Raw genomic sequence first — 11,254 nt, forward strand, 5'->3', positions numbered from 1 at the left:
GAGAAAAAATAGGTGTATAAATAGAGAAAAATAGGTAAATAAACCAAAGGAAAAAAGGTAAATAAAAAATAGGTAAATAAATTAGAGGAAAAAATAGGTAAATAAACAGAGAAAAATAGGTAATGAAGTAGAGAAAACAAAGTAGGTAAATAAATACAGAAAAAAAGAGGTAAATAAACTAGAGAAAAAATAGGTGTATAAATAGAGAAAAATAGCTAATTAAAAAAAATAGGTAAATAAATAGAGGGAAAAAAGGCAAATAAATACAGAAAACAAAGCAGGTAAATAAATAGAGAAAAAATAGGTAAATAAATTAGAGAAAAAAATAGATAAATAAATTAGAGGAAAAAATACGTAAATAAACAGAGAAAAATTTGTAAATAAATTAGAGAAAAAAATAGATAAAGAAATAGTGAAAAATAGGTAATGAAGTAGAGAATACAAAGGAGGTAAATAAATACAGAAAATATGTAAATAAATAGACAAAAATAGGTAAATAATTTAGAGAAAAAAATAGGCAAATAAATAGAGAAAAATAGGTAATGAAGTAGAGAAAATATAGGTGTATAAATTAGAGAAAGAAAGAGGTAAATAAATAGAAAAAAGTAAATGAATAGAGAAAAAATTGGAAAATAAATAGAGAAAAAATAGGTAAATAAATAGAGAAAAATAGGTAAATTATCTAGAGAAAAATAGGTAAATAAATAGAGAAAACAAAAGAGGTAAATAAATTAGAGAAAAAAGTAGGTAAATAACTAGAGAAAAAATAGGTAAATAAATAGAGAAAAAGAGGTAAATAGGTAGAGAAAAATAGTTAAATAAATAGATAAAAATAGGTAAATAAATCAAAGAAAAAAAGGTAAATAAAAAATAGGTAAATAAAATAGGGAAAAATAGGTAAATAAACAGAGAAAAATAGGTAAATAAGTAGAGAAAACAAAAGAGGTAAACAAATAGAGAAAAAATAGGAAAATAAATAGAGAAAAAAATGTATAAATACAGAAAAATAGCTAAATAAACCAAAGGAAAAAAGGTAAATAAACAAATAGGTAAATAAATTAGAGGAAAAAATAGGTAACTAAACAGAGAAAAAATAGGAAAATAAATGAGAGAAAATATAGGTAAATAACTAGAGAAACAATAGGTAAATAAATAGAGAAAAATTGGTAAATAAATAGAGAAAATATAGGTGTATAAATTAGAGAAAGAAAGAGGTAAATAAATAGAAAAAAGTTAATGAATAGAGAAAAAATTGGAAAATAAATAGAGAAAAAATATGAAAATAAATAGAGAAAAAATAGGTAAATTATCTAGAGAAAAAAAGGTAAATAAATAGCGAAAACAAAAGAGGTAAATAAATAGAGAAAAATAGGTAAATAAATACAGAAAAATAGGTAAATAAATCAAAGAAAAAAAGATAAATAAAAAAATTGGTATATAAATTAGAGGAAAAAATAGGTAAATAAACAGAGAAAAATAGTTAATGAAGTAGATAAAACAAAGTAGGTAAATAAATACAGAAAAAAGAGGTAAATAAACTAGAGAAAAAATAGGTGTATAAATAGAGAAAAATAGCTAATTAAAAAAATAGGTAAATAAATAGAGGGAAAAAATGTAAATAAATAGAGAAAACAAAGGAGGTAAATAAATAGAGAAAAAATAGGTAAATAAATAGAGAAAAAAGAGGTAAATAAGTAGAGAAAAATAGGTAAATAAATAGAGAAAAATAGGTAAATTAGCTGGAGAAAAAATAGGTGTATAAATATAGAAAAATAGCTAAATAAATCAAAGAAAAAAAGGTAAATAAAAAATAGGTAAATAAATTAAAGGGAAAAATAGGCAAATAAACAGAGAAAAAATACGAAAATAAATAGATAAAAATAGGTAAATAAACTAGAGAAAAAATAGGTGTATAAATAGAGAAAAATAGCTAAATAAATCAAGGGAAAAAAGGTAAATAAAAAAATAGGTAAATAAATTAGAGGAAAAAATAGGTAAATAAACAGAGAAAAATAGTTAATGAAGTAGATGAAACAAAGTAGGTAAATAAATACAGAAAAAAGAGGTAAATAAACTAGAGAAAAAATAGGTGTATAAATAGAGAAAAATAGCTAATTAAAAAAAAATAGGTAAATAAATAGAGGGACAAAATGTAAATAAATAGAGAAAACAAAGGAGGTAAATAAATAGAGAAAAAATAGGTAAATAAATAGAGAAAAATAGGTAATGAAGTAGAGAAAACAAAGTAGGTAAATAAATACAGAAAAAAAGAGGTAAATAAATTAGAGAAAAAATAGGTGTATAAATAGAGAAAAATAGCTAATTAAAAAAAATAGGTAAATAAATAGAGGGAAAAAAGGTAAATAAATAGAGAAAACAAAGCAGGTAAATAAATAGAGAAAAAATAGGTAAATAAATTAGAGAAAAAAATAGATAAATAAATTAGAGGAAAAAATAGGTAAATAAACAGAGAAAAAATTTGTAAATAAATTAGAGAAAAAAATAGATAAAGAAATAGTGAAAAATAGGTAATGAAGTAGAGAATACAAAGGAGGTAAATAAATACAGAAAAAAGAGGTACATAACTAGAGAAAAAATAGGTAAATAAATAGAGAAAAAATAGGTAAATAAATAGAGAAAAAAGAGGTAAATAAATAGAGAAAAATAGGTAAATAAATCAAGGGAAAAAGGTAAATAAAAAAATAGGTAAATAAATTAGAGGAAAAAATGGGTAACTAAACAGAGAAAAAATAGGTAAATAAATGAGAGAAAAAAATATGTAAATAACTAGCGAAAAAATAGGTAAATAAATAGAGAAAAAGTAGGTAAATATAATAGAGAAAAAGTAGCTAAATAAACAGAGAAAAAATAGGTAAATAAATTAGAGAAAAAAATAGATAAAGAAATAGTGAAAAATAGGTAATGAAGAAGAGAATACAAAGGAGGTAAATAACAACAGAAAATAGGTAAATAAATAGAGAAAACAAAAGAGGTAAATAAATAGAGAAAAAATAGGTAAATAAACAGAGAAAAATAGTTAATGAAGTAGAGAAAACAAAGTAGGTAAATAAATACAGAAAAAAGAGGTAAATAAACAAGAGAAAAATAGGTGTATAAATAGAGAAAATAGCTAATTAAAAAAAATAGGTAAATAAATAGATAAAAAATAGGGAAATAAATAGAGAAAAAGTAGGTAAATATAATAGAGAAAAAGTAGCTAAATAAACAGAGAAAAAATAGGTAAATAAATTAGAGAAAAAAATAGATAAAGAAATAGTGAAAAATAGGTAATGAAGAAGAGAATACAAAGGAGGTAAATAACAACAGAAAATAGGTAAATAAATAGAGAAAAATAGGTACATAATTTATAGAAAAAAATAGGCAAATAAATAGAGAAAAATAAGTAATGAAGTAGAGAAAACAAAGTAGGTAAATAAATACAGAAAAAAGAGTTAAATAACTAGAGAAAAAATAGGTAAATAAATAGAGAAAAAAGAGGTAAATAAGTAGAGAAAAATAGGTAAATAAATAGAGAAAAATAGGTAAATTAGCTGGAGAAAAAATAGGTGTATAAATATAGAAAAATAGCTAAATAAATCAAAGAAAAAAAGGTAAATAAAAAATAGGTAAATAAATTAAAGGGAAAAATAGGCAAATAAACAGAGAAAAAATACGAAAATAAATGAGAGAGAAAAATAGGTAAATAAATAGAGAAAACAAAAGAGGTAAATAAATAGAGACAAAATAGGGAAATAAATAGAGAAAAATAGGTAAATTAGGTAGAGAAAAATAGGTGTATAAATAGAGAAAAATAGGTAAATAAACCAAAGGAAAAAAGGTAAATAAAAAATAGGTATATAAATTAGAGGAAAAAATAGGTAAATAAACAGAGAAAAAATAGGAAAATAAATGAGAGAAAATATAGGTAAATAACTAGAGAAACAATAGGTAAATAAATAGAGAAAAATACGTAAATAAATGAGAGAGAGAAATAGGTAAATATATAGAGAAAAAATAGGTAAATAAATAGAGAAAAAAGAGGCAAATAAATAGAGAAAAATAGGTAAATAAGTACATAAGAAAATAGGTAAATAAAATAGAGAAAAAATAGGAAAATAAATAGATAAAAATAGGTAAATAAACTAGAGAAAAAATAGGTGTATAAATAGAGAAAAATAGCTAAATAAATCAAGGGAAAAAAGGTAAATAAAAAAATAGGTAAATAAATTAGAGGAAAAAATGGGTAACTAAATAGAGAAGAAATAGGTAAGTAAATGAGAGAAAAAATAGGTAAATACACAGAGAATAAATACGTAAATAAATGAGAGAGAAAAATAGGTAAATATATAGAGAAAAAATAGGAAAATAAATAGAGAAAACAAAAGAGGTAAATAAAAGAGAAAAAAATGGGAAATAAATTAGAGAAAAAATAGGTGTATAAATAGAGAAAAATAGCTAATTAAAAAAAATAGGTAAATAAATAGAGGGAAAAAAGGTAAATAAATAGAGAAAACAAAGCAGGTAAATAAATAGAGAAAAAATAGGTAAATAAATTAGAGAAAAAAATAGATAAATAAATTAGAGGAAAAAATAGGTAAATAAACAGAGAAAAAATTTGTAAATAAATTAGAGAAAAAAATAGATAAAGAAATAGTGAAAAATAGGTAATGAAGTAGAGAATACAAAGGAGGTAAATAAATACAGAAAAAAGAGGTACATAACTAGAGAAAAAATAGGTAAATAAATAGAGAAAAAATAGGTAAATAAATAGAGAAAAAAGAGGTAAATAAATAGAGAAAAATAGGTAAATAAATCAAGGGAAAAAGGTAAATAAAAAAATAGGTAAATAAATTAGAGGAAAAAATGGGTAACTAAACAGAAAAAATAGGTAAATAAATGAGAGAAAAAAATATGTAAATAACTAGCGAAAAAATAGGTAAATAAATAGAGAAAAAGTAGGTAAATATAATAGAGAAAAAGTAGCTAAATAAACAGAGAAAAAATAGGTAAATAAATTAGAGAAAAAAATAGATAAAGAAATAGTGAAAAATAGGTAATGAAGAAGAGAATACAAAGGAGGTAAATAACAACAGAAAATAGGTAAATAAATAGAGAAAACAAAAGAGGTAAATAAATAGAGAAAAAATAGGTAAATAAACAGAGAAAAATAGTTAATGAAGTAGAGAAAACAAAGTAGGTAAATAAATACAGAAAAAAGAGGTAAATAAACAAGAGAAAAATAGGTGTATAAATAGAGAAAATAGCTAATTAAAAAAAATAGGTAAATAAATAGATAAAAAATAGGTAAATAAATAGAGAAAAAGTAGGTAAATATAATAGAGAAAAAGTAGCTAAATAAACAGAGAAAAAATAGGTAAATAAATTAGAGAAAAAAATAGATAAAGAAATAGTGAAAAATAGGTAATGAAGAAGAGAATACAAAGGAGGTAAATAACAACAGAAAATAGGTAAATAAATAGAGAAAAATAGGTACATAATTTATAGAAAAAAATAGGCAAATAAATAGAGAAAAATAGGTAATGAAGTAGAGAAAACAAAGTAGGTAAATAAATACAGAAAAAAGAGTTAAATAACTAGAGAAAAAATAGTTAAGTAAATAGAGAAAACAAAAGAGGAAAATAAATAGAGAAAAATAGGGAAATACATAGAGAAAAATAGGTAAATTAGGTAGAAAAAAAATAGGTGTATAAATAGAGAAAAATAGGTAAATAATCCAAAGGAAAAAAGATAAATAAAAAAATTGGTATATAAATTAGAGGAAAAAATAGGTAAATAAACAGAGAAAAATAGTTAATGAAGTAGATAAAACAAAGTAGGTAAATAAATACAGAAAAAAGAGGTAAATAACTAGAGAAAAAATAGGTAAATAAATAGAAAACAAAAGAGGAAAATAAATAGAGAAAAAATAGGGAAATAAATAGAGAAAAATAGGTAAATTAGGTAGAGAAAAAATAGGTGTATAAATAGAGAAAATGGGTAAATAAACCAAAGGAAAAAAGATAAATAAAAAAATTGGTATATAAATTAGAGGAAAAAATAGGTAAATATACAGAGAAAAATATTTAATGAAGTAGATAAAACAAAGTAGGTAAATAAATACAGAAAAAAGAGGTAAATAAACTAGAGAAAAAATAGGTGTATAAATAGAGAAAAATAGCTAATTAAAAAAAATAGGTAAATAAATAGAGGGAAAAAATGTAAATAAATAGAGAAAACAAAGGAGGTAAATAAATAGAGAAAAAATAGGTAAATAAATAGAGAAAAAGAGGTAAATAAGTAGAGAAAAATAGGTAAATAAATAGAGAAAAATAGGTAAATTAGCTGGAGAAGAAATAGGTGTATAAATAGAGAAAAATAGCTAAACAAATCAAAGAAAAAAAGGTAAATAAAAAATAGGTAAATAAATTAAAGGGAAAAATAGGTAAATAAACAGAGAAAAAATACGAAAATAAATGAGAGAGAAAAATAGGTAAATAAATAGAGAAAACAAAAGAGGTAAATAAATAGAGAAAAAATAGGGAAATAAATAGAGAAAAATAGGTAAATTAGGTAGAGAAAAATAGGTGTATAAATAGAGAAAAATAGGTAAATAAACCAAAGGAAAAAAGGTAAATAAAAAATAGGTAAATAAATTAAAGGGAAAAATAAGTAAATAAACAGAGAAAAAATACGAAAATAAATGAGAGAGAAAAATAGGTAAATAAATAGAGAAAACAAAAGAGGTAAATAAATAGAGAAAAAATAGGTAAATAAACAGAGAAAAATAGTTAATGAAGTAGAGAAAACAAAGTAGGTAAATAAATACAGAAAAAAGAGGTAAATAAACAAGAGAAAAATAGGTGTATAAATAGAGAAAATAGCTAATTAAAAAAAATAGGTAAATAAATAGAAAAAAAATAGGTAAATAAACTAGAGAAAAAAATGTATAAATACAGAAAAATAGCTAAATAAACCAAAGGAAAAAAGGTAAATAAACAAATAGGTAAATAAATTAGAGGAAAAAATAGGTAACTAAACAGAGAAAAAATAGGAAAATAAATGAGAGAAAATATAGGTAAATAACTAGAGAAACAATAGGTAAATAAATAGAGAAAAATTGGTAAATAAATAGAGAAAATATAGGTGTATAAATTAGAGAAAGAAAGAGGTAAATAAATAGAAAAAAGTTAATGAATAGAGAAAAAATTGGAAAATAAATAGAGAAAAAATATGAAAATAAATAGAGAAAAAATAGGTAAATTATCTAGAGAAAAAAGGTAAATAAATAGCGAAAACAAAAGAGGTAAATAAATAGAGAAAAAATTGGTAAATAAATACAGAAAAATAGGTAAATAAATCAAAGAAAAAAAGATAAATAAAAAAATTGGTATATAAATTAGAGGAAAAAATAGGTAAATAAACAGAGAAAAATAGTTAATGAAGTAGATAAAACAAAGTAGGTAAATAAATACAGAAAAAAGAGGTAAATAAACTAGAGAAAAAATAGGTGTATAAATAGGGAAAAATAGCTAATTAAAAAAATAGGTAAATAAATAGAGGGAAAAAATGTAAATAAATAGAGAAAACAAAGGAGGTAAATAAATAGAGAAAAAATAGGTAAATAAATAGAGAAAAAGAGGTAAATAAGTAGAGAAAAATAGGTAAATAAATAGAGAAAAATAGGTAAATTAGCTGGAGAAAAAATAGGTGTATAAATAGAGAAAAATAGCTAAATAAATCAAAGAAAAAAAGGTAAATAAAAAATAGGTATATAAATTAGAGGAAAAAATAGGTAAATAAACAGAGAAAAAATAGGAAAATAAATGAGAGAAAATATAGGTAAATAACTAGAGAAACAATAGGTAAATAAATAGAGAAAAATACGTAAATAAATGAGAGAGAGAAATAGGTAAATATATACAGAAAAAATAGGTAAATAAATAGAGAAAAAAGAGGCAAATAAATAGAGAAAAATAGGTAAATAAACTAGAGAAAAAATAGGTGTATAAATAGAGAAAAATAGCTAAATAAATCAAGGGAAAAAAGGTAAATAAAAAAATAGGTAAATAAATTAGAGGAAAAAATGGGTAACAAAATAGAGAAGAAATAGGTAAGTAAATGAGAGAAAAAATAGGTAAATACACAGAGAATAAATACGTAAATAAATGAGAGAGAAAAATAGGTAAATATATAGAGAAAAAATAGGAAAATAAATAGAGAAAACAAAAGAGGTAAATAAAAGAGAAAAAATTGGGAAATAAATAGAGAAAAATAGGTAAATTAGGTAGAGAAAAAATAGGTGTATAAATAGAGAAAAATAGGTAAATAAATAGAGAAAATATAGGTGTATAAATTACAGAAAAAAAGAGGTAAATAAATAGAAAAAAGTAAATGAATAGAGAAAAAATTGGAAAATAAATAGAGAAAAAATAGGTAAATAAATAGAGAAAACAAAAGAGGAAAATAAATAGAGAAAAAATAGGGAAATAAATAGAGAAAAATAGGTAAATTAGGTAGAGAAAAAATAGGTGTATAAATAGAGAAAAATAGGTAAATAAACCAAAGGAAAAAAGATAAATAAAAAAATTGGTATATAAATTAGAGGAAAAAATAGGTAAATAAACAGAGAAAAATAGTTAATGAAGTAGATGAAACAAAGTAGGTAAATAAATACAGAAAAAAGAGGTAAATGAACTAGAGAAAAAATAGGTGTATAAATAGAGAAAAATAGCTAATTAAAAAAAAATAGGTAAATAAATAGAGGGACAAAATGTAAATAAATAGAGAAAACAAAGGAGGTAAATAAATAGAGAAAAATTAGGTAAATAAATAGAGAAAAAATAGGTAATGAAGTAGAGAAAACAAAGTAGGTAAATAAATACAGAAAAAAAGAGGTAAATAAACTAGAGAAAAAATAGGTGTATAAATAGAGAAAAATAGCTAATTAAAAAAAATAGGTAAATAAATAGAGGGAAAAAAGGTAAATAAATAGAGAAAACAAAGCAGGTAAATAAATAGAGAAAAAATAGGTAAATAAATTAGAGCAAAAAATAGATAAATAAATTAGAGGAAAAAATAGGTAAATAATCAGAGAAAAAATTTGTAAATAAATTAGAGAAAAAAATAGATAAAGAAATAGTGAAAAATAGGTAATGAAGTAGAGAATACAAAGGAGGTAAATAAATACAGAAAATAGGTAAATAAATAGACAAAAATAGGTAAATAATTTAGAGAAGAAAATAGGCAAATAAATAGAGAAAAATAGGTAATGAAGTACAGAAAACAAAGTAGGTAAATAAATACGGAAAAAATAGATAAATAAATAGAGAAAAATAGGTAAATAAATTAGAGAAAAAAATAGATAAATAAATTAGAGGAAAAAATAGGTAAATAAACAAAGAAAAAATTTGTAAATAAATTAGAGAAAAAAATAGATAAAGAAATAGTGAAAAATAGGTATGAAGTAGAGAATACAAACGAGGTAAATAAATACAGAAAATAGGTAAATAAATAGACAAAAATAGGTAAATAATTTAGAGAAAAAAATAGGCAAATAAATAGAGAAAAATAGGTAATGAAGTAGAGAAAATATAGGTGTATAAATTAGAGAAAGAAAGAGGTAAATAAATAGAAAAAAGTAAATGAATAGAGAAAAAATTGGAAAATAAATAGAGAAAAAATAGGTAAATAAATAGAGAAAAATAGGTAAATTATCTAGAGAAAAATAGGTAAATAAATAGAGAAAACAAAAGAGGTAAATAAATTAGAGAAAAAAGTAGGTAAATAACTAGAGAAAAAATAGGTAAGTAAATAGAGAAAACAAAAGAGGTAAATAACTAGAGAAAAAATTGGTAAATAAATAGAGAACAATAGGTAAATAAATAGAGAAAAAAGAGGTAAATAGGTAGAGAAAAATAGGTAAATAAATAGATAAAAATAGGTAAATAAATCAAAGAAAAAAAGGTAAATAAAAAATAGGTAAATAAAATAGGGAAAAATAGGTAAATAAACAGAGAAAAATAGGTAAATAAGTAGAGAAAACAAAAGAGGCAAACAAATAGAGAAAAAATAGGAAAATAAATAGAGAAAAATAGGTAAATTATCTGGAGAAAAAATGGGTGTATAAATAGAGATAAATAGCTAAATAAATCAAAGAAAAAAAGGTAAATAAAAAAATATGTAAAGAAATTAAAGGAAAAATTAGGTAAATAAACAGAGAAAAAATAGGAAAATAAATGAGAGAAAATATAGGTAAATGACTAGAGAAAGAATAGGTAAATAAATAGAGAAAAATAGGTAAATATATAGAGAAAATATAGGTGTATAAATTAGAGAAAAAAAGAGGTAAATAAATAGAAAAAAGTAAATGAATAGAGAAACAATTCGAAAATAAATAGAGGAAAAATAGGTAAATAAATAGAGAAAAAATAGGTAAATTATCTAGAGAAAAATAGGTAAATAATTAGAGAAAACAAAAGAGGCAAATAAATAGAGAACAAATAGGTAAATAAATAGAGAAAAATAGGTAAATTAGGTAGAGAAAAAATAGGTGTATAAATAGAGAAAAATAGGTAAATAAACCAAAGGAAAAAAGGTAAATAAAAAATAGGTAAATAAATTAGAGGAAAAAATAGGTAAATAAACAGAGAAAAATAGGTAATGAAGTAGAGAAAACAAAGTAGGTAAATAAATACAGAAAAAAAGAGGTAAACAAACTAGAGAAAAAATAGGTGTATAAATAGAGAAAAATAGCTAATTAAAAAAAATAGGTAAATAAATAGAGGGAAAAAAGGCAAATAAATACAGAAAACAAAGCAGGTAAATAAATAGAGAAAAAATAGGTAAATAAATTAGAGAAAAAAATAGATAAATAAATTAGAGGAAAAAATAGGTAAATAAACAGAGAAAAATTTGTAAATAAATTAGAGAAAAAAATAGATAAAGAAATAGTGAAAAATAGGTAATGAAGTAGAGAATACAAAGGAGGTAAATAAATACAGAAAATATGTAAATAAATAGACAAAAATAGGTAAATAATTTAGAGAAAAAAATAGGCAAATAAATAGAGAAAAATAGGTAATGAAGTAGAGAAAATATAGGTGTATAAATTAGAGAAAGAAAGAGGTAAATAAATAGAAAAAAGTAAATGAATAGAGAAAAAATTGGAAAATAAATAGAGAAAAAATAGGTAAATAAATAGAGAAAAATAGGTAAATTATCTAGAGAAAAATAGGTAAATAAATAGAGAAAACAA

At 21.3% G+C, this 11,254-nt stretch overlaps 1 long non-coding RNA gene across 2 annotated transcripts; it reads left to right on the forward strand.

Annotated features, from left to right (window-relative positions):
* The first annotated feature begins 10 nt into the window (after positions 1–10).
* LOC143378116 (uncharacterized) lies at positions 11–10,752 on the forward strand. Of its 2 annotated transcripts, XR_013087615.1 has the most exons (3): positions 11–169; positions 1,351–4,266; positions 4,889–10,752. It is a non-coding gene; the product is annotated as an uncharacterized LOC143378116 (long non-coding RNA). The 2 variants fall into 2 exon arrangements; XR_013087614.1 differs by lacking the exon at positions 11–169 and having other exon boundaries at positions 760–4,266.
* Positions 10,753–11,254: the final 502 nt, after the last annotated feature.

This window comes from Andrena cerasifolii, unplaced genomic scaffold (assembly GCF_050908995.1).
Source record: "Andrena cerasifolii isolate SP2316 unplaced genomic scaffold, iyAndCera1_principal scaffold0340, whole genome shotgun sequence".
NCBI lineage: Eukaryota > Metazoa > Arthropoda > Insecta > Hymenoptera > Andrenidae > Andrena > Andrena cerasifolii.